The following is a 16,322-nucleotide window of genomic DNA, read 5'->3' as shown; positions in this document are numbered from 1 at the left end:
GGGAAGCTGGACGTGAATCTAGTATTAAAGGGATGGAACAATCACAATCAGAAATCTCCTGCCGGCGCTTGCAGCGTGATATTCCTGTGGACGCTTTGATCCTGATACCTTTCCAAAAGCCATTGAACTCAGTGTTAGGGGTTCCCAGAGGTGTGATCCTCATCTATCAGACATTATCATGCAGAAATACTATATATCATTGGTCTAACAAGCACTGCAAAGAGGATCTGTCTCTAGATTTCACCATATAAATGTAGATTATCAAATTGATTTCTTAGACCTGATGAAGCCAGAGAACTCGCTTTCAAAAATCCATGTCCGATCAGCTGTATAATCCTCTTTGAAAGTTTTCTCCGCCCGATATTAAGATGAGTCTAGATACAACTATAAATTCTGTGTTATATTATTTGATAGTTGAAAGCTTCAGCTGGCTGGTGGATGGTTCAGCCGCGGAGAAAGTAGAAACTGTGTGCAAAGCAGTCATCAAAGCAAAAGGTGGCTACTTTGAAGAACCTAGAATATAAGACATATTTTCAGTTGTTTCACACTTTTTTGTTAAGTATATAATTCCACATGTGGTAATTCATAGTTTTGATGCCTTCAATGTGAATGTACAATTTTCATAGTCATGAAAATACAGAAAAATCTTTAAATGAGAAGGTGTGTCCAAACTTTTGGTCTGTACTGTATGTGTGATCATAATGTGTTTTTTTTTTTTACATATTGGACCTTCTTGCATATTATCTCGAACCGTCATTAAATTGACTCATCCCTGCACAGCAACACTGGCTTTGATGTTTCTAGTAAAAATCGACTGCTTATGCGCCGTTCATCATATGCAAGTTATCTAGGACTAGTCCAGCGGGACGTCACTTCCCACAAACAAATCCCACCTCAGATGCTGTGATCACACCCAAATCATGGCATCTTAGTCTCACCTGGCGACGTGGATCTTCTAAGCCTCGGGTCTGGGTGGGCACACGGACCCCGGGTGTTGGTGTGGCAAGCAGGAAGGCACATGAGCAGCAAGGAATTGGCACTCAGGAATCTTGGGAGCTGCAGGATGGATGTAGCGTAACCCAGTAGGAATGGAAGAAAGTTAACGCAGAAGGTGGAGCACACCAAACAAAAGTCTAAAAACTCAATCCTAAGACCCAGGTGTGTGTCCTAATGGTCCATAAATAGGATTTAGGAGATTATGTCACTGAGCTACACAGGACAACCTGTAAAACCTGACGTGGAGCACAACACGGGGCAGCAGACCGAAGTGAAGGAAGCAGAGCTCGGATACCCAAGACAGGTGTATAATACTTAATTTCACATGACCAATTTGCATATGACAGCCGGCACATAAAAAGTTTAGTCTTTTAAGGTAGAAACATTTTTGCCAGATATATACCGTGGATGTCAATGCAGGAATTTGGCATGCCTGAAGGACCTAACAGGTTCACTTTACGGGGACCCCCTTTGGTTCGTTTGAAGGGTCCCTTGACAATAAGCTGATCACAGCTGTAGTCGGGTGGACGCAGCAACGAGGACTAAGTTGCAGGAATCATTTTCTTACCATTCCCATTAGAATCAATACTGTCCTAAGTCCTACAGAGCGAGGGGTGCAACGTGTCCGATAATAATTGAGGGTCAAATCAGAAATCTCAAGGGTAAACGAGACTGATTTATATTTGTATTCCAGTTTATAGAAGAATTTCACACCCTGGCCAGAGATATCATGGGACTGCCCACCCGCGCTTACTTCACCATGGTACACCTCGACTACGATGACTTAAAGCAAGGCCTGGCTGACAAAGCAAAAAGTTTTGCAAATATATTACTAGATAGACTGGTGACAAATCACAGATTGGAGAATGAAGAGTGAGTAAAATCCTGGATTCAAGGAGGTTTCACAATAGAAAAAAATAATCTGTAATGGGCCTCTAGCTGCCATGTGCCGTTCAGGGGCCCTTGGGGTCGAGGTCAAGTGTTACTTCTGCTATGATTTCATACAGTGAGTTATAGATGCTGATGCTACAGTAAAAGTTAAGAATCTCACATTACTTTACTTATGATACCATAAAATATCATCACATTCCAGTATATAATATACAGGTGCATCTCACTAAATTAGAATATCATCAAAAAGTTAATTTTTTTCATTTCTTCAGTACAAAAATTTAAATTCATATATTATATAGAGTCATTACAAACAGAGTGATATATTTCAAGTGTTTATTTCTGTTAATGTTGTTGATTATGGCTTACAGCCAATGGAAACACAAAAGTCATTATCTCAGTAAATTAAAATAATTAACAAATACACCTGCAAAGGCTTCCTAAGCTTTTAAAAAGGTCCCTTAGTCTGTTTCAGTAGGCTCCACAATCATTGGGAAGACTGCTGACTTGACAGATGTCCAGAAGGCAGTCATTGACACACTCCACAAGGTCCCAGAGTTCCAATTTTCATTTGGAAATCAAGGTCCCAGAGTCTGGAGGAAGAGTGGAGAGGCCACAATCCAAGCTGCTTGAGGTCTTGTGTGAAGTTTCCACAATCAGTGATGGTTTGGGGAGCCATGTCATCTGCTGGTGTAGGTCCACTGTGTTTTATCAAGACCAAAGTCAGCGCAGCCATCTACCAGGACATTTTACAGCACTTCATGCTTCCCTCTGCTGACAAGCTTTTTGGAGATGGAAATGTCATTCTCCAGCAGGACTTGGCCCCTGTCCACACTGCCAAAAGTACCAATACCTGGTTTACACACAACAGTATCACTGTGCTTGATTGGCCAGTAAACTCGCCTGACCTTAACCCCATAGAGAATCTATTATAGAGAATCTATAGGGTATTGTCAAGAGGAAGATGAGAGACATCAGACCCAACAATGCAGACGAGCTGATGGCTGCTATCAAAGCAACCTGGGCTTCCATAACACCTCAGCAGTGCCACAGACTGATCGCCTCCATGCCACATTGCCGCATTGATGCAGTAATTGATGCAAAAGGAGCCCCGACCAAGTACTGAGTGCATTTACTGAACAGACATTTCAGTAGGCCAACATTTCAGATTTTAAAAACATTTTTCAATCTGTTGTTATAAAGTATTCTAATTTACTGAGATAATGACTGTTGTGTTTTCATCGGCTGTAAGCCATAATCATCAACATTAACAGAAATAAACACTTGAAATAGATCCCTCTGTGTGTAATGACTCTATATAATATAGGAGTTTCAATTTTTGTACTGAAAACTGAAATAAAGTAACTTTTTGATGATATTCTAATTTAGTGAGATGCCCCTGTGTGTAATAATCTTTGCTTCGCTTAGGATCTGCATGGAATTTGAGAAAATCAAGGAACAAGCGTTAAAGGCTCCTGAAACTAATGAAGATGTAATAGAGGAGATTGCGCTTGTGGAGCAGGCAAAGAATAAAACCCTGGTAGAGCTAAAGTCCCGAATTGCTGTACTTACGTCCCTGGGTATAATTAGTGTAAAACATAATATATAGGATTATTCCGATATTTCTTGTGTCCTGGTTAATATGTATTTTTCCATATATAGGTCATGTCATACTAGCTATACTTACCAGTCCCCCTCCAGGTTTCAGTGATCAGATCCCCAACATGATCATGTGATTGCTGCAGCCTATCAGTGACTACGGTGGTAACCTGCTACAGCCAGTGATTGGCTACAGAAATCACATGTCCACATAGAGCAGGAAGAACACAAACTGATGGAGGGAACTGGAGTTGTGGAGCATCAGTATAATTTTATAACCTAAGTTTTTGGAAAAAATATAATTGGTGCAACCCCTGTGATTGTAGATGCTAGATACATTAATACATAGTGAGTTTCATTTTTTTAATTTTAGGAGTGTCAGCGGAGGATGAGTTATCTTCTAGATGTTCATTTATTTGTACCTGAAGATATCATCCTGAACTCAACAGTGTTACTGTGGCCAAAAAATATCAACCCAGTGTTTGATGAAAATGGCCAGGTATGTGGGCTCATTTCTGAAAATGGGGTCTCGGGTGCCAGCCCCAATGAAGCAGCAGCCCCCTGCAGTGTCCAGGTAATTAAACGGGGCGCTCTGGGAGCGTTTTTTGATAACTGTTCCTTTCTAAAAGCTGATTGAAAATGCCAAGTGTAAAGGAGAGGGCGAGCTGCTGGGGAAAAGAGAGAAACTTATGCTGGAACTGGAGAAACTTTTGCGTCGGATGGAAGAATTTGCAGAGTACTCTGAGCTGGATATGATGCAGCAGGTATGATAGTCACAGGCTGTGTTATAGTTTTCCCTCTTCTTATTTTCATTACTTTAAGACTCTTTTCATATTTGTACAGATCCTTTTTACCCAAAACGCATCATGGTTGTCGTGAACGATAATTTTTTTGTGCAACACAAAAGATCATTTCACCCGACGATCAAGTGTTTGGCCATTCGTCGGTGATTGGCAGCCTATTTATACTGCACAATTATCCTTAAACGAGCGTTCCTGGGAAGTAGTTATAAAATGCTCCCTAACTCCGGTTTGGAGTTGCATTAGGCTTTTTTTATGTTGTTTCTTTTGGGGGGGTTTCTATCCCTTTTTAAAGGCAAGAATCAAGAATATTGAGACTACAGCCAATAGTGTAACCTGAAGCTTCAATGCAAAATCTCCATTAGGGCCCCCAACTATTGCAGGTCTTTAATAGTAGTGATCTTCTCATATGAGTCAAAGAGACCTTTTGAGCCCCCCTTAGCTCCAGATGCAACTGCAACCCCTGCACGCACTGTAGTTACGCCCTTGACTGCAGCATTATTTTTGCTATGCAAAAAAAAACTATGAAAAAAACATAAACCCGACTGACCACCATTATCAGCCAGAACAGTCTTTATAGAGGCAGTCCCTAGTGCTTAACCTGAAGTGCAGTCAAACAAAGGCAGGTCAGAGGCAGTCGTCACACCTGAGCACTGGCGTATGAAAGCGTCCACTAGGCCTGAAACGCGTTGCATCCAATAGGCCTGAAACGCATTGCGTCCAATAGGCCTGAAACACGTTGCGTCCAATAGGCCTGAAACGCATTGCGTCCAATAGGCCTGAAACGAGTTGTTCCAATAGGCCTGAAACGCGTTGCGTCCAATAGGCCTAAAAATCGTTGCGTCCAATAGGCCTGAAAATCGTTGCGTCCAATAGGCCTGAAATACATTGCGTCCAATAGGCCTGAAATGCATTGCGTCCAATAGTCCTGAAATGCATTGCGTCCAATAGGCCTGAAATGCATTGCGTCCAATAGGCCTGAAATGCGTTGCGTCCAATAGGCCTGAAACGCATTGCGTCCAGTAGGCCTGAAACGCGTTGCGTCCAATAGGCCTGAAACGATTTGTGTCCAATAGACCTGAAAGGCCTGAAAGTTACAACTCTGACATCAGCTGTCTATAAAGTGGAGCATATAGGAGTCTGTATTCTGCAAATGAGAAGTAAAGTTCACCGGTGAGAAGTCAGTCTCATACTGTAACTTGTGAATGTCTAACTCATTTTCTTTAATGGAGGCAGTCCGGTTAACCCTTTACTTATCTGTGTTTATTGTGCCTGGTTTCAGTAAGTGACAGATGTGAGGACTGTACAGAAGCGAATAGCAGACGCAGAGGAGGCGGTGGCTTATATTAACAAAGAAGAAGCGCTGTATAAATGGGACCTTACAACATACCCTCAGCTGGATTCTTCAAAAGTCAACATCGAACCTTACCAGAAACTTTTTGCACTGATTTACAAATGGCAAAAAACTGAAAAAAAGTATGTGCACCCCATTGGGGAATTCTGAGTTAACTCTTGGCATGCCGTTATTTATTAACACCAGACGTGATCTGAAGTGGAGAGTAAATGGCGCATTTAAACAAGCTGATGATCATTCCCAATTATCAGCCCGTGTAAATGTGCCAGTAATCACCCGATGAACAAGCAAAACACTAATTCGTTGGGAACGAATCATTTATGGCAGCAAAAATCATCTTTATCTACAGCACTTCGCCCCTTGTAACGTTATAGGGACAAAGTATATCTAATAACCAATCGTTCTGTCCCCATCACTGTTCTTCGGTCCTGGAAATAACCAAGCGCCAAAAGTCTTGCATATATTACAAGGGGATTATGTGTTATTAAAGGGCTGTCCGGCCTTGGGGCACAAGTCTGCAGTCACTCCATGTGACTGCAGACATGTGAATCCTCACAGCATGTGTACTGTGCGCGTTATAAGGATTCTCCAGCATCGGGAGCACAGGCGTGTGACAGCAAGTATGTGATTTGCATATATACGGTCACATCCCAACTAGACATATCCGGCCTTGCTCAATGCAAGCACATTGAGTGGAGCCAGACACGTCTAGTCGGAATGTGGTCTGAAGTATGCAAATCACATACTTGTGGTCACATAACAGCCCGTTCCCGGCACCGGAAAATCCTCGCAGTGAAGAATTTAAAAGTCTGCAGTTACATAGACTGTAGACTTGTACCCCAAGGCCGGACAATCCCTTCTGCAAAATAGGAGATAAATGTATGATCGGTAGGGGTCCTCCAGTAATCCTGAGGACAGAGGTTCCAAAGTCTGCTGTGTGAATGGAGTGATCGTGCGCATGCATAGCCAGTGCTCCATTCATGTCTATGGGAGCAGTCATGCGCATGCATAGCCATCACTCCCATAGATGCACACATGCTTCATTCACAAAGCTGTATCTAGGACCACCGCTTTCAAAACTGCTGGAGGCTGCAGCAGTCGGACTCCCAGTGATCAGACATTTATCAACAACCTTGTGGATAGGTGATTAAACATTATTTATGGGACAACCATAGCCATAGATGTAGAAGAGAAAAAAAGCAGAATAAACAGTAATAGATGAGCTAAAAACATGAAATTTATCAAAATATGTCTTGAAAAATCTCACGCTTCCAGGTGGATCGACGGCGCTTTCCTTGACCTGAACGGAGAAAGCATGGAAGCCGAAGTGGATGAATTCTTCCGAGAGGTCTACAAGATGATGAAACTGTTTCAGCAGAAGCAGAAGACGTTAGAAGAGGAGAAGAAAAAGGCGGCTCAACACCGGACACTGTCTGAAGATAAGGATTCGGTGGACGAGGAAAAGAAGGAAAGCCGCATAGTTCTCATGTGTTCTGCCATCACCGAGCAAATCAAGGCTTTTAAGGTAGATGCATCATATAATGGATATATCAGTAATCTGGGCCAGGTTTGCTGGAGCGCGCTGTTACCTCCCAATCCCAGCCAACTTTAGCACAGTGGTTACTATCGAGACAGCAGCGGTGGTCGGTCTCCTAGGCAACGATCTGTAAACAAAAGAAAAGTCTTAATATCTCAAGAACGGCTGCAAATGTCAAGAAGCAGTAAATTGCAAAAGTGCAGGTTTTTACAATATCTATGAAGATGGGAATAACCCTTTAATTCATTTTTGTAGCCGTAATCCCGGGACACTGATTATGATTGACTCCTTTTCAGGAATATATCCCTCTGGTGAGCATCCTTTGCAACCCATGCCCCTCCTATATATCCATCCTGGCCTCCATGTGTCCAGCCTGCCCCCCTTCATATATCCATTCTGTCCCATATATCTATATCTATATCATATATATATAACAGTTTTGATTTATATATATCCATCCTAGCCCCCCATATATGCATCCCACCCCACCCCATATATCTATCCAGGTCCCCACGTGTCCAGCTTGCCCCCCTTCACCTCCATGCGTCCATCCAGGTCCCCACGTGTCCAGCTTGCCCCCCTTCACCTCCATGCGTCCATCCAGGTCCCCACGTGTCCAGCCTGCCCCCCCTTCAGCCCCATGCGTCCATCCAGGTCCCACGTGTCCAGTCTGCCCCCCCCTTCAGCCCCATGCGTCCATCCAGGTCCCCACGTGTCCAGCCTGCCCCGCTTCAGCCCCATGCGTCCATCCAGGTCCCCACGTGTCCAGCCTGCCCCCCCTTCAGCCTCATGCGTCCATCCAGGTCGCCACGTGTCCAGCCTGCCCCCCCTTCAGCCCCATGCATCCATCCAGGTACCCACGTGTCCAGCCTGCCCCCCCTTCAGCCCCATGCATCCATCCAGGTCCCCACATGTCCAGCCTGCCCCCCCTTCAGCCCCATGCATCCATCCAGGTACCCACGTGTCCAGCCTGCCCCCCCTTCAGCCCCATGCATCCATCCAGGTCCCCACATGTCCATCCTGCCCCCCCTTCAGTCCCATGCGTCCATCCATGTCCCCACATGTCCAGCCTGCCCCCCCTTCAGCTCCATGCGTCCATCCATGTCCCCACGTGTCCATCCTGACCCCCCTTCAGCCCCATGCGTCCATCCATGTCCCCATGTGTCCATCCTGACCCCCCTTCAGCCCCATGCGTCCATCCATGCATCCTGGGTAGGTGTTTATGCCCCTGCATCCATCCATCCTGGGTAGGTGTAAATGCCCCTCCAGCCATCCATCCTGGGTAGATGTATATGCTTTTCCATTCATCCATCCATCCTGGGTAGGTGTATATGCCCCTCCATCCATCCATCCAATCTATCTATCTTTCTATCCCTTCCTTTCTGAGATAAGCTGCAATAATGCATTTGTCCTTTGCTACACCTTTGCACATACACCATATACCTAGTCAGTGGCCTTGTTATCAGCTGCTACTCTTTTAATTCAACTGTCCCATCAGGTGGGTGTTGCTGAGTACCACGCATTTAAAAAAAATGTGGGGCCGTTGCGATTTCTTTAGTGAAATGCTGGCTCCCTCTGGTGGAGCACTGACTTCTTTAATTTTCTATCTATGGATGAAAAAAAGATAAAAAAAAGTTTGGTCTGAGATGTTGTTTTAAAGTGCTACCTATGTCTGTCAATCAGAGCATCCTATTGGTTTTCACCCAGGCAGATAGATTGCTTGCAATAGATGTAATGAGTGAATGGAACAATGGAATAATGCAAGAGAATGGGACAATGGAACAATGGAATAATGCTAGAATGGAAGAATGGAACATCATTGCACATGTCATAATGGGCTCCTAGCCTTTATCTGGCTGTGCTTCGGCAGTCAGCTACTGTCTGCAGGGAGCCTGTAGACTAGGAAGAAGGTCGACCGCTGCTTGTTTGTTCACTAATTAGTTATCCTCTCCCCATCCCCTTGTCTGCAGGTGCATGGGACATTGGGGGGGAGGGGAGAATGTTTGAAAATAGGCAGACTCATGCAGATTAAAAATGCATGCGTGGGCTGCAGCTGCAACAAGCAGTAAAGTTGTCGGTTTTAAGATGTCTATTGATGAACAACATGTCCTCCTAAGGGGAGTCTTTGTCCCTATCCCTACAATGGGTGCATTCTTGAAGCCAGGGTGCAGTCATAGGCCAAAACCAATTCAGGTTATCTCTTCTTGGCCTTTTGGCTAACATCAAGTGTAGTATCTGTTCTCATTTAGTATATGTGCTTTGCTTTTACCAATATATTGTATTGTAATGTAATGTTATCTATCTATCTATCTATCTACCCCTTCCTTCCTGAGATAAGCTGCAATAATGCATTTGTCCTTTGCTACCCCGTTGCACATACACCATATACCTAGTCAGTGGCCTTGTTATCAGCTGCTACTCTTTTAATTCAACTGTCCCATCAGGTGGGTGTTGCTGAGTACCACGCATTTAAAAAAAATGTGTGGGCCGTTACGATTTCTTTAGTGAAATGCTGGCTCCCTCTGGTGGAGCACTGACTTTTTTAATTTTCTATCTGTGGATGAAAAAAAGATAAAAAAAAGTTTGGTCTGAGATGTTGTTTTAAAGTGCTACCTATGTCTGTCAATCAGAGCATCCTATTGGTTTTCACCCAGGCAGATAGATTGCTTGCAATAGATGTAATGAGTGAATGGAACAATGGAATAATGCAAGAGAATGGGACAATGGAACAATGGAATAATGCAAGAATGGAAGAATGGAACATCATTGCACGTGTCATAATGGGCTCCTGGCCTTTATCTGGCTGTGCTGCTGCAGTCAGCTACAGTCTGCAGGGAGCCTGCAGACTAGGAAGAAGGTGGACCGCTGCTTGTTTGTTCACTAATTAGTTATCCTCTCCCCATCCCCTTGTCTGCAGGTGCATGGGACATTGGGGGGAGGGGAGAATGTTTGAAAATAGGCAGACTCATGCAGATTAAAAATGCATGTGTGGGCTGCAGCTGCAACAAGCAGTAAAGTTGTGGGTTTTAAGGTGACTATTGATGAACAACATGTCCTCCTAAGGGGAGTCTTTGTCCCTATCCCTACAATGGGTGCCTTCTTGAAGCCAGGGTGCAGTCATAGGCCAAAACGAATTCAGGTTATCGCTTCTCGGCCTTTTGGCTAACATCAAGTGTAGTATCTGTTCTCATTTAGTATATGTGCTTAGCTTTTACCAATATATTGCATTGCAATGTTATCTATCTAACTATCTATCTATCTTCCCGGCTGCTTGTTTTCCCTCTATCCACACCCTCCTCTTCTTTGATTGACAGCTCTGGCTTCATAGAACCAGAGAAGGAAGGAGACAGAGGTAAAACAAGCAGGTGGGAAGGTGTATATAAAGGATTGGCCCACGTCGTGATCCACGGAGCGCTTGTACTTGGTTTCAACAGTCATTCTGTGCTGACAGTCCCTTTAAAATCAGTGTTTCCCAAACTTCAGTCCTCACGGCCCCCCACAGGTCATGTCTTCAGGATTTCCATAGTATTGCACAGGTGAGAGAATTCCTGATTCCTTGATGATACTTTCATCACATGTGTAATACTGAGGAAATCCTGAAAACCTGACCTGTTGGGGGCCATGAGGACTGGAGTTTGGGAAACACTGCTTTAAATGGAGCGGTGCTGCAGTTTTATTATTCAGCAATTAGCAGGATCCCCCAACAATTTCTTAAGCAATGAGAAAATGCAGTCCCTAATGATGTCCTCTGACAATAAGCGGATCACGGACAGCAGATGCATTGGGTTCTGCATTTCTTGGAGAATGGGTTGGGGCAGCTTCTGTCTTCTCAGTGATACAATCAGGAAGGAGATGCAGCGTGAGACAATCCCTGTCTACATCTTTGATCTGATCATCAATACAGAGGGCTGATTGGTGAAGACAGAGGGAAAGGCTAATAAAATTATTAAAAAAAAACTTAGTTTTTCGGCTGGCACTTCCTCTGGGGTCAGTATGCCAACCTCATTGACTTCATAGCACTTGCCAGAGTGGGCAGACACGATTTTATTGCCTTTACACACGTCACCTCCACACAGGGCGATGCTGCTACGACGCCTCTGTAGTGATCAAACGTGGAGTCAAACAGCAGGGCTTTAAGAGGGCTGCCCTTTTCAATCTTGGGACTAAAACACAAGAATAAGACATCCTGTTAAAGGGGATAAAGGTAAGTAAACAGCGTTCAGTCCGGGGTGATGAATTCCAAAAGATAAAGTTTATTTCGCCATCACATAACGTTTCGACCTGTTATAGGTCTTTATCAAGTATATACAAAGACATACAGGGATACTGATCCCCTTTAAGGAAAATCAGTGGCCAGAACCCTTTAAATTCCCCTTAAATGGTCCAAAACTGAAACTGTGGGAACAATATAATCCACTTAGGGTTCAAACTTACAGTCAAGGGTTTGATAAAATGATCTACACCCTTGTGTCTCCAGAAAGCATAGCGTACGTTCACGTGCTGAAAATGCCGACCAGTGCTGGTGAGCAGAGGTCCGCAGCTTGTGACACTCCTGCTGTAGTGAAACTACAGATCCCAGCAGACTGACGGTCTCTCATCAAGTTATGCTGGGAGCCGCAGTTTCACAAATAGTGCTAGAGGATCCATGTCAGAAATATGAGGCTGCCACTAGGGTTTCTCCCACAAATATGTAATCGGACGTGGAGCAGATCTGCACGTGGATGAGCCATATTCTCTATCTGTGAACATACTACTCCTTCACTCAGATTCTAAGTGGTTCTGCAGCGCATCTGTGCAGAGCAAGCTGTCAATCAAAATCCGGGCCGGGTTTACAGCCGTCGCCCCTGGTATAGCGAGCGGTGCTGTGATCCAAGACTGTAGCCGCTCCGTGCACAACGATGAGTGAAGGCCGGCGGCTGCAGGGAGGAAAGAAGTTAATTTTCTCCCGGTACCTACACTATCAATAAGGCGGCAGGGCAGCATTGTAACAATATTTATCTGCAGATTAACCCTATACCTGCAGGTACATAGCATTTTCCAAGGTGACAGGTTCCCTTTAATAAAGAGAAGATGGATAGAGCCGCATTAGTCCGTACTCACGGTGGAAGCCTCCTGACAACTTCTTGAAGAACACTTTCCACATTTGTTCCAAGCTTCCCCGACATCTAATAGAAATAAACAGAGAAATGAATTTCTTAATACAGTTTAGAACTCGGCTACAACGAATCAGAAGAAATGAAACCTGTTTGAAGCTGACAAGCAATCAAGCCCCTCCGTAAGCCACACAGAACATGGCTACTTATGTGATCTGCAGGTGATTAAAGGAACCTGTCATGCTGAAATGGTATAAGATCTGTAGGGGGTGTTGTAGAGCAGAGAAGTTGATCAGACGGATAGACATATCTGTGGGAAGAGAGTCAGCAAAACTGGCATTTTATGCAGTGAAAAGTCCTGCCGTATGTACACTAGTCCAGTGGGCGGTCCTACTAAGTGATTGACAGTTCCCTGTATGACCATGCAGGCAAAGATAGCTGTCAATCACTAGTAGGACCGCCCACTGGACTCATCTGTACAAACAGCAGGATTCCACTGAATAAATTGATACAGGAAAAACATCTATCTTTGTACCGTATTAGCCAGTAGATAGAAGAGTATTTAGATTTGAGAGTCCTCAGTGGTTGATACCATCTTTTCCATTAGCCATTAAAAGGTAACAAATTGCAGGCTTTCCAGACTACTCAGGTCTCAGGTCTGCCTGATGAAGAAGCCGGAGTAGTCTGGAAAGCTTGCAATTTGTTACCATCTTTTCAGTTAGCCATTAAAGGTATCAACCACTGAGGACTCTCAAATCTAATGAATAAATTACAATTTATACTGAATCTTCTCCCACAAACCTATATATCGTTCTGCTCAGTTTCTCATGGATAAAACCTGTACATCTGAATGGGGCTTTAATGTTGTTATTACAATCATGTAACCGCAGATCACAAAATCTTCCATATGATCATTTTTTTAACACCTAAAACCCCAATGGATATTTATGTTTACTAAAGGATTCCTTTCCCATTCTTCTGACAGCTCTTCTTTAGGTATGGACACAGACCGGCATCTGGCATAAAGACATCTGGAGACTTTTCCTTTTTCGGTGATATTGGATAATCTTCTTCATTTCTAACGCTTTAAATCTTTCAAATTCTTTCTGAAAAATGTATCATAAAGGGACTTTCTCAGGTCAGTTTTGCTTGTGGTTGTGTTACCATTATTTGTGCCAAATGTATCAAAGTGTTGCACGATGTTTGATAAATGTTTATGTAGCACTTCCATCTATCTTTATTTATTTTACTCACTTATATAGCGCCATTAATTTCACAGCACTTTACAGACATTATCATCACTGCCCCCATCGGGGCTCACAATCTACATTCCCTATCAGTATGTCTTTGGAGTGTGGGAGAAAACCGGAGAACCCGGAGGAAACCCACGCAAACACGGGGAGAACATACAAACTTCTTGCAGATGTCGTCCTTGGTGGGATTAGAACCCAGGATCCCAGTGCTGCAAAACAACAATGCTAACCACTGAGCCACCGTGTATCTTTATCCACTTTTAACGTCACCCGTCGTTCTTAGACCTGTGTGGCTTACCAAGCCCAATTTCTAAAAGTTACAAGAGTGCTGTAAAATAGGAAGCTGCACATTTTTGCGCAAAAATGATGCGTCACAAAAGGTTTTTGCTTTTTTTTAACACCAAAAATTGATGTCAATTCCTCGCTACATTGCCCCTTTTCCAGCCACATTTTGTAGAAAAAAATAAAAAGACAAGGTGCAGACAGTGGAGTTAAATTTGCCTACAGGAATGATTTTGATCTGGAGCGCATCGTACCCGGATACAGTCACTAGCGGGAACGTCAAACATCTTCTCAATTTGTTTCTCCACCCTTTCCGGATCTGCATTCTTCAAGTCTATCTAAAAACAAAAGTATAAATACTAATTATTTATCAAAGCTGGACAACATCTAGAAACCATATAATAAAACTGGCATAAAATATAGTGTGAACAAGAGTTTAGGGAGAGATGTACAACTGGCACTGGCCTATAAAAGGGATTGTGTAATCGCACAAAACTAGCAAAAATGTAAAGCGCCTGGAAAACAAGGAACGTGCAATTTACCTCTTAGTAAAATCCTATGCTTTCTCAAGAACAGAGGAATTTTAATTTCATATTTTTTTAATCAAATAATTTTTATTGAAAAACTCAAACTACAAATATTCCATCTTTCAAATAACATACACGACATAGTAATTCCATAGTAAAAATATGAACAAAGTATCTGAACTTCAATTCCCATAACCCACCCTAAACCCAAATCCCAACACTCCAGAGAGAACCATTTTCAGAGCAGTTCTAGAATAACGGACTATAGCATTCGTAGAAGGGGAAGAAGATAAAAAAGTGACTAACAAAGGGGTAGCAGCGTTTTAATGTTATCATTTACAGCTTGATGCCTGAGCCGGGGAGTGCACGCTGAAAACTGTTGCAGGCTGCTGTAATCACAGGACACAAGCAAACAGCATGGCCTTTCCTATCAGCAGGGAGGAAGTAAAGGGAACAGTAATGAAAGTCTCCTCCTACTCCGCTCCATATTGAAATGAATAGTGTGCATCCTACAAATGAGATGCATACAGCAAACAATTGATTTTCCATACATAGGTTTTGAGTTGACCACTGGATATACACATGTGTATAACTAATTACCAGAACTGGAAATCGAAAAAAAAGACGAGCAAGTTTGGGGTGAATCCAGCCTTCATTACTGCTCAGCCGCTCAGAGGGATCGGTACTAGGAACAGCAGGAGTGCCGGCGATGTTCACAGATTTACCTGCTGCGGGACTGAAGGAGTCTGATCGTGCTCGGCTCGAAGCTTTTTACCTCGTTTACAATAGGAATAATTGAAAGCTGTGCTTCAAAGGTGAGGAAGAAGTTTGCCACCATCTATTAGAAAATAGACAAACTTAGGATAGAAACAATATGAACATATACCCTGCTATAAGTAAGTAAAAAGCAATAGGAAATATATATAATATAGGGTACTTAGTAAACATGGTTTTTGATTAAAAAAAAAAAAAGCCATCCCACCAGCACCAAGGTGTACCCAGTCAGTTATGTGAAGTATATAATAAAATACACTTTAGTACAATATTAGTATCTTGTCCCTTTAAATCTGCAGCTACTTCTGTCACCATGGTAACTGCATTCATACTCAGCCAATAGGATTGCTCGGTTTGAATTTGAAGAAAAAAAAAAAAAGTTCTATATGGTCAGTTTGTTCCATCTCATCTGAGTGTGAAGACAGACACCTGCGATCAGCGAGATTATAGGTATAAGACGTGATATAATATAACGGACGGAGCCACATCCCATCACACGCACTCAGCGACCACAACTGACAGGAATCAGCACATTTATCAGAGGAGAAGTCATTATTCCCCAACACATGATAAGTGACAACTTCTAGATCTGCTGGGAACCCAACTAATCCCTGCTAGTACCTCCCCGGACCACCGATCCATTCATTCTCTATGCAGGAGAAAGCTGAGTACAGCGCCCCCCATAGAGAATGAACGGACCGGCGGTTGAACATTTGCACTTCGCTCACTTCTATCTATAAGTGCTGTTCTGCTGATTGGGTCATAGCGGCCAAACCCACCGATCTAAGAGTCATCACCTATCCAGAGATCAGTGAGAACTTGTTCCAACTAGACATCCCCTTTAATTGAAGAGATCACATATCTAACAGCCAATCCTATTCATTCCCAATCTTCCCTGTGCCCAGTAATGCCCCTGGGTATATCGCCAATATGAGCCAATCACCAAACCCTCTGCTGACTGTTCCCCATGTTTTATAGATTTTGGATCCGTTTCTACAAGAGAAGATCTCAGCGGCCACCATGGGGATGGGTTACTCTGCCAGCGATGGAGCAGGTAGTATCCACCAGCCTGTGATATCTCACCTTCCTCCATATTCTGCTGTTACATGCGTTTCTTCAGCTTTACCCCTTCCCAACAGAACCAATTGATGGTTTTTTTCTGTTTTTTCCTTGGCTTTTTCCAAGGGCTATAACTTTTTCATGTCTGTCCACATAG

General features: G+C 43.4%; 2 pseudogenes; both read left to right on the top strand.

The window, feature by feature from the left end:
• Positions 1-9,373: 9,373 nt before the first annotated feature.
• LOC141178057 (U2 spliceosomal RNA) lies at positions 9,374-9,469 on the top strand (annotated as a pseudogene).
• Positions 9,470-10,319: 850 nt separating this feature from the next.
• Positions 10,320-10,437, top strand: LOC141178045 (U2 spliceosomal RNA; annotated as a pseudogene).
• The last annotated feature ends 5,885 nt before the right edge of the window (positions 10,438-16,322 follow it).

Source organism: Phyllobates terribilis, unplaced genomic scaffold, assembly GCF_046119375.1.
Source record: "Phyllobates terribilis strain yellow unplaced genomic scaffold, ASM4611937v1 Scaffold_27__1_contigs__length_16484149, whole genome shotgun sequence".
NCBI classification, from domain to species: domain Eukaryota; kingdom Metazoa; phylum Chordata; class Amphibia; order Anura; family Dendrobatidae; genus Phyllobates; species Phyllobates terribilis.
The sequence above is the reverse complement of the archived record's forward strand: the minus strand, read 5'-3'. Positions and strand labels throughout refer to the sequence as shown.